Below are 12,172 nucleotides of genomic sequence, written 5' to 3' on the forward strand. Positions count from 1 at the left end.
TGACAATAATGACACTGACGCATAGCATAATCTTCCTCAACAAAGTTGTCTTCCATAGGATGATGCCCTTCAGGCATACCTGGTCTGATCTCTTTCTATCTATAGATGGTATGCCCATTAGTAGTCAAAATCTATAACTATCTCTACACATGACTGTTGTCCTCAAGCTCTCACTTTTAGTCCATAAACTGGAAAGTGCAAAATCACGTACACATCCTCCAAGGTGACTGTCATATCTCCCACTGGTAAGTGGAATGAGATAGTGGTCTCATCCCATCTTTCCATTAGTGCCAGTAGCATACCCCTATAAAATATTACCTGTGGCTACTATATCCCTAAGCATCTAGATATTTGTTTCTCCCAAATATGGGATGTTCTCTCAAATTTATATCATCACATCTAACATGCAGTGCTCTCTCATGACTAGTGGATCTTGTAGAAGCATCAAACAAGATATATATTAGTCTTACATACCAACTCTACAATCTACCTAGTATACATTTGGACTAGGTCAACCTCTTAGGGACTAGTTCAACTTACCTAGGACTAGGTTGACCTCCCTATGAACTAGGTCAACCTCTAGGGGACTAGGTCGACCTACCTCTGGACTAGGTCAACATGACCTTGGGACACCCTAGATCCCCTCAAGACTAGGTTGACCTCCTCCTCTAGAACCTACAAATGACATCTATGACTAGATTCTACATCTATAGAAGTAGAAATGTGAAGAAATACATGAAATGATGCAAGGTATGGATCTAATACTTACCTCCTGAAGCACATAATCATCCAACACATCCTATTAGAGCACCTCTATCCATGTGGGTTGTAGTGGCTTCATCTTTGGCATCCTTCTTCCTTCTTATGTTGTCCTTCTAGAACAAGGTAAATCATGATCTTTCAAAAGGTAACATGAGTATATATAACATTATTTTAGGTTACCTCTTGGATATGTTTTAGAAAACCCTAATTTCCAAGTAATATAGCTATTCACTCTTTCCATCATATCTTGATCTCGGTAGCTTTGATTTCTTCACCATTATAGGTATTGAAATTATGATTCAGTTACCTAACCTTCCAAAAGCCCCTATAAAGAATTTTGAGTTCATCTAGAAGTGTTCTAGGGGCTTCTTTGCATCATCTTTTTTTTGTTATTCATTGTGTTTAGCATAATCCCTTGTTTCACCTTTTCTAAATGAGAAAGCTGAAATAAGGGGGCATGGCTATCCAAAAGATTCACCATCCTCTATAGTAAGTCCTAGGTGACTTTTGATTATACTAACTTTTGGTTTTGTAGGATGTGGTTACTAATCTTTGCTTGTAGGATTCACGCATATGGACTTTATTATATCATTTTTACAAGTTATGATTATGTTTTATTACTTTAGCTTGCATATGCATGTAGTGTCACATCTGGCTAAAGTGGGGGCTAAATGTACTACCTTAAATTGGATGCACTTTTATTTAAGACCTTTTATCTCCTCTTTAGTTTGTTTTCATTTCATATTCACACCTTAAGCAGACACTTCACTTATTTTCTCCTCTTTCTCCTTGGTGAAACTGAGGTAGAACCTAATGAATCCTCCTTAATTTCTCTCCTTCACAAATTCACTATATCAAGACCTAATCTATGAGTATCATCTCTTCCTAGGACTTCAAAATCCTCAAATTGGATCTTTAGATGATAGTCTAACACACCAATTTTACCCCTAACCTTACTAGTCTAGAAACTAGATAGCAATACCCTGAATGTCAACCTTCTAGACTAGGTCAACCCAGGTCAACCTAATCTAGAATAAGTCAACCCAACTAGGCCTAGTCTTAAGGTTTTTTTTTTATTAAGAGATTGGTAATGTTTAAGTCCTTTGGTAAAATCCCTCTTGTGCAGTTGGCCTTCGCCGAGTAATTTCACAAAATCTTCTATAAAAGGGCATTCAATCCCTCATTTGTAAGGAGAAAGTACTTATGGACATCCCAATATGACTTAGAGAAATTGCAAGGTGAAAGAAAAGGTTGGTTTCTTATTCTTTATTGCAAATTGGCTATTATTCTTCATCAAGCATTAAAGGAAAATATATCAAACATGGAGTTGTAAAGGGATCTTGAAGATGGTTAGACTACTTTAGCCTTGGGTGCTTGGTATGATTTCTATATCATGCTTCAGATTTGACCCTTGGCACCTACATACATTTACATACATGCACACTTACATGTTAGGGTTTCACTCACGGGATAGATTCTTAGCATTTTTAGCATATTTGTATTCTAGATCTACAAATCTATGATTATGCACAGACACACAAAAATTTTCCTAACAGCTATTGATGGAGGTGGAAATTATCAAAATAGGGGATTGACTAAGGAAACCCCTTTAAAGCCACACACATACACAAAACTTGTTACAAATTTGCAAGATATTAGCAAAATATTTACATATCTGGAACCTACTTTTTGATATATTTATGGAGAACTCAATTCCAAGTTGTCAGACTATGTCAACCTAGTCATAAGACATCTTCCCAAGTTAGCCTAGTCCTTCCATCTCTAATTTTAGGGAGATTTATGGGTTTCATTCCTTTCATATTTTCATTCTAAGATTTGTGGTTAGAAGTTCAGAAATAGTTCAGATCTAAGAGTTTTAGAGCTAAATTACATCTTCCTCTTCATATTTCCAAGTGCATACCTTATCCTTTATTTTCCCTCTCAGCATACATTTACTTTCATATCTCTATTGCGATATTTTCATGAATTTTAGATATATACTTGTCATATCTCTTGTTTACATTGCATGAAAGAGAACTTGCTAGCATACTTCCTTGACAAGTTTCTAGATTTTGTATCAGCATCCCCTTATCCTCTTTAGTGTCTTACTAATCAAGTATAGGGCTTATCAAGTGTTATTCTTAGAAACCCCTCTTTCTCTTGTATTGAATGGATTAGGGAGAAATTATTCAACTTGCTTAGTCTTGTTTGCATTGTTTATCATTGGTGTCATTTCCCCCCTGAACAAGATCAATAAGTAGGGTGTCACTAGTTTTAGATCAATAAAAGGAGCACATATTTTATCATTAAGTATGTTGTTTCTTTTTCACCCCATCCTATGACAACCGTCCCACATAAAATTCATGACTTCTCTCCCTCCATGAACCCCATTTTATAACCTATCTAGATAACCTATTCTTACTATTGGTCATTTTTTCTATGGTTGTATCTAGGGGTGAGTGGTGTTCATGACTAGAGGACCTCAACCAATTCACTAATATAGAGATTTTGGTAGTGTTTTATGTCAAGCAATTGGTAAGATCATTTGCATGGAATATACATGATCTACTAGAGGATGTAGAGGGTTTAGGGTGGTAGTGGTTATTTAGGAGCATCATTTTGATCTTTTTAATCTTCTGGAGAAGCAACTTGAGGCTTTTTTGTTGCTTCTGTGAGGAATTTCTTGTATTGGTTGTGCAGGAAGAGGTCTTTGTTGTCTCTTTTATTTTCAAGGATTATTTTTTAGAATCTAACATCAAATTAGTAAAAAAAAAAAAATCAATTTTAAGAAACCCTACTTCAATTTGAATTCAAATAAAAATAACAAATTCTTACATGTTTGACAGCATGGCATGATTGCAAACTAGTCTAAATGGTGGACAAATACAATTAACAAGGGAAATCACCCATGTTTTTGTGGTTTTAGCATCCTCTCACTTATTTCCAAGTTATTTTTGGCATTAGAAACGATCTTTCCCTTCGAATTTAAAAAAATTAATGGCTCTTCATAACTCGAATGGGTTATGAAGAGCTTTTCATATTTTTTATTCTCTTTCTTAGGCTTGTTTTTACCAAGCCTAGATGTTTTGAAATTTAAAATAATTTTTATAGTTTTTATAAAAGAATTAGTTGTGTTCATGATTCACTATTCTTAATAGTAACTTGGTGCACTTACCTCAATATAGGATTTCAAATCCAATAGCTAATATTACAAGTATAAAAGATTCAAACACTTTACAATGACACCAAAAAATTTTCATTGGTGCCATTATCAAATTTAATATCTAATATTGGATATGTCTAACACAAATCTACAACCTAGAGATCTACCTTGGGATTTATATGGGTTTTTCCTTGGGAATTACAACCTAGAAAGTCAACACAAAAAACATGTTTTTGAAATCTGATTGTATTTTCAGAATTTGGCCATGTATTTGATGACTTTTTTAATTCTAAATTGATAAAACAAAAATGATTTCTTAAATAGATTCATAGTTTCTTGGCAATATATACTCTTCCAAGTTTTGAGTTTAATAAATTATTATTATTTATTTTCTAAATGAATTATGTATTAAGTTTTGATTAATAGGTTGATTAAAAATGTAACTTTCAAACCATTTAACATTTTCAAATCTAAGAACATGTGTCATATTCTATGATTTGCATACTACAAGAAAAAATTAAAGTGTACTAAGTTTTGACCTAGTTAAGGATGGTCAAACATGAATATGACAAAACTATTGTGTTAAAAAAATTATAATAAATTATTTATTTAGAAAAAAATAATGAAAATATGTATGTCACATTTAAGCATGAGTCTTCTACTTATATCCAGAATCTTACAAAAAAAATGTATCATTTTATTGTAGTTAGGGTGGTCATACATGCACCTACTTTTTTTTCCCTAAAATTTATAATTTTAATTTTTCACCAAATAGATTAATTTATTTTCAAAAAACCTAGTAGCTTGGAAACTAAATTTAATTTCATGTAGATTTTCTTCTTACATCTTTTATATATAAGTTTGATAACTAGTTCAAATTTTTACATCAAGTTACCTAACCTTGTTTTTCAAAAATTTCATCATCACTTAAGGGCCTAGGTTGGCTTACCATGATCCTACACATATCCGAGCCCTTTTTTTCACAATAAAATTGTTTGAATTATTCAATATAGTTGAGTTAATCTAATTATATTATTTTTCACATCATATCATTTAAACATTTGATTTTTCTTTATCATTTAACTTGTCTTGGTCCTTAAGCTAACTAGAGTGCTAGTTAAAGCAAGGTGACACAGGGGGGTAATTCATCCTCATGAAATTTTAGGGTTTTATATTCTTGTTCTTACAAATCTTTCTTATCTCCTCTAGAAAAAGAACATGGATCTGCTTTAGATCAACACCTATTAAAACAAGAAAAGTTGGAATATGAGAAGGGGAAATTCCAAAACTTGAATGGGATAGTACAAAAGAAGAAAATAAAATAGATATAAATAGTGAGAAGAGCAAAGAGATCTTGACCAAATAAGAAGGTTGAATCCCTTAAGCCTCATGATGGTTTTTATTGCTCTTCCCTAGCTCTTTCCAAACCCTACCTTCAAAATGGCCAACAAGAAAGTGATGAAATAAAATGAAGCCAATAGAATGTAACTATCTTATGTTTATCCATTAGGATTTATAGGTTTTACTTTAGGAGCTCTAAAATCAAGGGTTTTGATTAAAAGAAATCCTTGATAATAATCTCAAGTTATTTTGTGGGGCTTGTTTGAAATTTGCTTTAGAATCTAATTTTATGAATTCTCACTTCTTGGTAGGAATTCAAATTTGTCTAAAATCTAAAATTTAGTGTCATGAAACTTGTCGTAAATTTTATGTCAATTTTCACATAGCCCACATAATAAATTTACCATAAAATTACTTTGAATCCACTTACAAGAGAATAGACAAAATGCCCACAAAAGTGCCATGAGATATATCCTAAAGCAACCTCATGAGGGAAAAACCTAGTCTCCAAAAGAATTCATCACATGTATGCATTATTCTTCAAAGCAACATTGTAATACACTCATGAAATCCTTTGAAGTTGCATGCATAAACAACCACTCCATCTGAAGAAGCAACCACGCATCTCATGCCATACTTCCAACTCTACAAATGTTAAACCTAGCTAACCTCAATAACTACCCTTGTGGTTTATTTTATAGAAATAATCTATAACGCCCCCCTCAGGAACCCAAGAGAAATAAACCTAACATGTTACAATGTTTACTGAACTATTTTTTTTTTAAATGTTTGAACCACATCAAGATAACATTAATGCGGAAGCACTAAATGAACATACACGTTAGCAATTACAGATATAGTTTTCAATTCCTCAAGGGTTCCTTTATGTTGAGTCACATTTAATAATTTAAATTAATTAGTTTAAGTCTCAAGTACAATGCCACATGATCATAAAGAAATAACAGATGCATAATCGCATAAGCAAAGTGTAAGTATAACTAATACAATGAAAGTTCATCCAATTAACAACATCCACTGCACATGTCGCAGGGTATGTGAGAATAGATACAATACATCAGAATACATGATATCATGTATACATCAACTAAAAAGAAGTCTTTAAGATAAGAATTAAGAATGATAAAGGTACATCTTCTGCAATGAACATCCAACAGCTGACAATGTAAGGGAAAACCCAAATGGTAAGAAGACACTACCTCCTGACCGCGTGGTTACCTAGTCAGGCTTCCACTCCCACCTTGCAGGGAAGATAATGAATGATCCACATATGGCTAATCAAACATAAAACATTCCTAGGCATGGAATCCCTAATAGCCAAAACTACCTCAAAGGTAACACATGCTACTCAAGAAGATAAGATAATCCAAAAAGAAAGAACACTCAATCCAATATCGATAGCACATAACCAAACATCACACACGAACCAAATACCAAGATCATAATCACCTCAAGTCAAAAGCCACATGTCAAAAGTACATCATCCATGAATCACCAATCACCATCAATGAAAATAAATAACCACAATAAACACATCCAACAATAAGTACACCAAATCTACAAAGGAGACTCAGGCTACATACTAGGGAGTGTCATCACATGGCTGCTTGAGTTACCCTAGACTATTCTCTCAATAGACCCCAGACCCTCAAGCGTTGAGTTACCCTGGACTAGTTACTCTAAACCCCAGACCCTCAACATGACACATGTAGAAACCAAAAAGCCCTTTCAAGAAGACGAGGCAATCATCTCATTTCCATCCTTAGTCTATACAAGCACTCAAGGCATGGCTAGGTCAAATATCTCTAACTTATCTTTTTTAGTGTGTTCTCCCCCCAAAAGTTTTAATTACTAGATTATCACTTATTACATAACTTGCATTAGGTTACCCTAGCACTGACCACTTTGGGTCCCGGACCCCTACTGCAAGCCACTCCCAAAGTCATGTACCTAGACATCCTCTCCTAAGAACATAAAACACAGTTGTGTCCCATACCACAACACTCATAATGATCAAACTCGATTCCTTAATAGGCAACCCGAAAATAAGTTGGTTTTGCATCCAAGTACACATAAATGCTCCACAAAGTAAACCTCATAAATATAATTTTAGTTTGAATCACAAGACACATCATGACATCCAGCCACATAAATGGTATAAATGAAACCTCACAGAGCCTCTGGTGTACATCCTAGTTTGGCCAACTAAACACTCAAAGGAAAACCGTCATGAAATTAAACCACAACACTTCAAATGAAACACATAAAACATACAAAGTTTCATTTACAAAATAAACTCAATTGTATTTCAATAGTCTAATTTGACCATAAGAATGAATAAAATAATGATAATAAAAGACCATATACACTTATTAGTATTTAATTATAATTAAAGTTTATTAAAAATGTTGCTAAATTATATTTAAATTATTAATTATTCTTAAAAATAATAATTTACAAATCAATTATAAATAATTCTCATTTGAAAAATTCAAATTAGCTTGATCAATTTAGAAATTCTATTATCATAAATTTATCTTTAAATTAGATAAATTTTAATTTAATATGGAGAAATTCAATTTAACTAAACTAAATTTTTTTTCAACAAACTAACTTTCGACCATCTGGAAAAAAAAAAGATACTAATTAATTTTAAATTACCTAAACAAATACTAAACTATTCTAAAATTATAAAAAAACTAATACTCCTTTCCCTTTTAAAATTACGTATCCTTTCTTCTCTTTTTATTTTATTTTAATAATACTAATGAATATGGAGGCCCCACCTCTTATTCCCACTTACCACATGAGGAGGAAGTACATAACTATTTTTATATTCAAAAAATAAACAAAGCAATATGCTTCTCCCTTAAATTATTATTTACTGTGAGTTTGTTAATAATTTATTTATTTTATTTTTCAAAAACTAAACTAGCACATTCCCAAATAACTGTGCAGCTCTCTTAAAAGACGGTTGGCTTTAATGCCCCCTGCTCATCACAGGTACCGGCATGTATGTGAGCTGCCAACAGTAATAAATGGTCAGTGGGGATGGGTTTTAATTTGTTTTTTCTAATTATTTTTAAATTAAAATTTTATAAAACATTTTCTAGTAATATATATTATTTTTTAAAATAAAAGTTTCTTGTTTAATTAAATAGACAATTCAAACATATTATAATATATTATTAATATTTTTCAATATGTTTTATTTTAAATATAATTTATGTATATAATAAAACCTCTCCCTCCTTGTTATTATTTTTTAATCTTTTTTTTTTAAAATATTTTTTTGATTTTTATAATAAATATTTACAATTAAAATTTGATAGAGAAAATAATTTTAACCATTTGAATTTTTCAATCTAGAATTTTCATTTCTTTCAAACCTTACGTGATTTAATTAATTTTCTCTACGATTTTCTTTTGTAAATATAAATAAGAATCAAATTCCATTCATACAGGTTTGGGAAAGAAATAACTAGAGTGACAACATGATTCAAGCACCCAATCAAACACAGAGCAAACAGATCTTTTCCAACTGAAAATACATTCTTGGAATTTCAAAACCCTACCTGGTACTGATGCTAAAATCTAATAACTAGATGAGAATTCCTACTACAAGCATGATCCTTCAAGCCACGAAAATTCCCTTCTTTTCCAAACCCTCTGAATTGCTCTCCAAAACCTATGTGTGCCCTTGAAACTTGTGTGTCCCTTCAAAATTTGTGTGTAATAATGACCCGAAAACCCTCTAATATAGAATCTAATTACCTTTTAGGGTTTCTGTCTCCACCAATCTAAAATTCTAATTATTTAATTTAATTAATTCTTTCGTGCACAATTAATTTTCTTTTATCTAATTTTTTAACTTTTTAAATCTCATGCACACTTTAAAATATCTTTATTAAGTTCACATATTTTATCTTTTAATTAATTTGCTATATTTTAGTCTCATGCACATATCATGTGAACTTAAATATTTTTCATAAATTAATATCTTTTCACTTTTTAATTTATTTTTGAACGTTTAATTTGATAAATATTTATTAACTTACATAACAATAATATTTAGCATTTATTTAAAAATGAACTCTAAATATATTATTATTAAATTGAATAAATATCATCACATTCTAAATTTATTCTTATAACTTTTATCTTTGAATTCAATTCTTTTTATTTAATTAATTTCTCAATTAATTAAATATAATTAAATATTCAAAATGTCATAATAATTTTCCATTAAATTAAATCATTAATTTAATCTTTTAATTAGACTTATTTAATAGAAAATTCATCAAAAACTCACAAAACAACATACGCACAAAAGACTCACAGGTTTTGAAAAGGGTAGACAGTCTGTTATGAGTCCTCCTTGCAGGACAAGTATTTTAGGTTATGGTTGGGATTGGACCTGATGATTATCTTCCCATTCTCACCATTTGAGTATTTGTAATTGGGCATGCTCATCCTAGCAATTCAAGGAAGTTGATGCCCGGTACCTGCATCCTGCATAAAAGATGAACATGTACATGTATATAATATATCTAAACTAAACAAGCAATGGCAGGGAGTGGTGCATCGTGTAGATCCTGACTAGCAGGTGACTATGACTCCCTCCCTTAACCACATCAAACACTTCAGACAGAAAGATAAAACAAACACACACACCATACACATGCAAGTATGGGGTAAGTATAAAAATCACAAATCTAAGATCTCTATCAATACAAACATAATCATCATTAAAGACATCATGTTAACATTGTTACAAAAGAAACCACATTTACTAATTAGGAATCATTAAGACATCATTAACATCATGTGAAATGAAATCAACTAAGCTATTATAACAAATATATATGTTATCCAAGACATGAAATAACATCATAGTATTGTAAATCTATTATCTCTAAAACTAATCAATGCATAAAATCAGCCTAAAAGAATTTGACAATGATAACAGAAATGTGAACTAGGGGCAAGCACTACATAATTTTCTACACCACTAAGTAGTATTATGTATAACATTTGCTAGTCAAACTCATAGTCCCACATTTAATATTGGATGCTTTATTTAATTTATTTCTTAAATATCAAATAATTTTACAATGTTATGGTATAACTCATCAAATGACCTCAGGAACATTCTCAAATAATCTCTACATGTTGCACATCCATCTAGGTGCCCTAGGCACAACATTTACACACAATAAAATAACATATAGTAATAATATGAATTATTATTTCAGGTGTAGAACTCATATTCTCAACATTGTCCCACTCATTATATACATTGCATAAAGGTCAAGAAGTAGCCACAAAAATGAACAAAGGAGCAAAAGTGCAATCAACATGTACCATCATGGATCAAAGTGATCCATGTGCTCCATCAGGATATGCCTCCAAAAAAATTAAGTGACTACCATTTCTTATGTAATACCACCTCCTACACGAGTTCATGTTCTTAAAAGGTTTCTTTGCAATGAACTAATTTTATTACATTTTACCCCTATGTTATAAGAGGGCCCAATAATATTATTAGAACCACTCAGTTTTCTTAGATAAGTATACATAAAGTAAACATCATTTTCATGTATAGATATTGGATTTTGAATGAAAGGAGTCTCTTGGTATGATAAAATTACATACAACCATTTTTTTTTTAAGTGATTTTAAGCTATAAATAAAAAGTTATAATCAAAATTGAAAAAGTGTAAATATGTCTCAATCTTGTCTTAGCATCACAAATCTTTCTATAAAAGAATTATAGTTCATTAGGCTAAATTTCTGGGTATCATATTAACCTATCATTCTTTATAATTTATCTTTCAACTTCATCAAATTGGAAACTTGATAAATTGTGATTTATAATAAATTATATCAAATTGTATTTCTTATATAGTCATTTTGTAATCTCACTTTTGTGTGTGTGTGTGTGTGTGTGTGTGTGTGTGTGTGTGTGTGTGTGTGTGTGTGTGTGTGTGTGTGTGTGTGTGTGTGTGTGTGTGTGTCTTTTTTTATAATATAGGCCATTCGGAAAGATATCGATCGGCGTATTTAATATAGATATTATATAATAAATATAAATAAGCTAGTTATTATTTTTTCACAAAATGTCCTTAAAAGTTATATATATATATATATATATATATATATAAAACTTTTAAGGACATTTTGTGAAAAAATAATAACTAGCTTATTTATATTTATTATATAATATCTATATTAAATACGTCGATCGATATCTTTTCGAATGGCCTATATTATAAAAAAAGATATCGATCGGCGTATTTAATATAGATATTATATAATAAATATAAATAAGCTAGTAGCAACCACGCACATGATATACATGTATGATAACTATAATTTATATATATAAGATTTATGACAATATTTTGGTCATTACTAAATACAAATAGATATTTAAAAAAATGTATATTAAAAAAAAATCATCTTTTGTCATTTTTTGGACATTGGTAAATAAAAGTAGATACGAATACATATTATCTTTTATAGATTGTGATATTACAAGTCACAATCATCAATCTAAACCAATACACAAAGCTTTTCGTTTAAGGAAAACTAATTATTCGATTCAAAATAGTTTAAAAAGTTCTACAACTGGTAGCATGTAAATTATAGAGAATAACAAAACATAGGTCAAACCTTGTAGTTTATATCAGAATTGAAGATCTTATAAATTGTTCAAATAAATCTTATTTAAAAGATTTGTGCTAACAGAGTGGAAATTACATAAAAAGCACCTCATTGTAATGGCGCAAATACATTACATATTCTTCAATGATTAAAATAGTATTACGACCTTTATTATGCAAGTGATCACGATATACTTCTTCCATAAAACTTGTGAAGGAAAAA

Source organism: Cupressus sempervirens, chromosome 9, assembly GCF_028749045.1.
Source record: "Cupressus sempervirens isolate cs-2001-9-10 chromosome 9, ASM2874904v1, whole genome shotgun sequence".
NCBI lineage: Eukaryota > Viridiplantae > Streptophyta > Pinopsida > Cupressales > Cupressaceae > Cupressus > Cupressus sempervirens.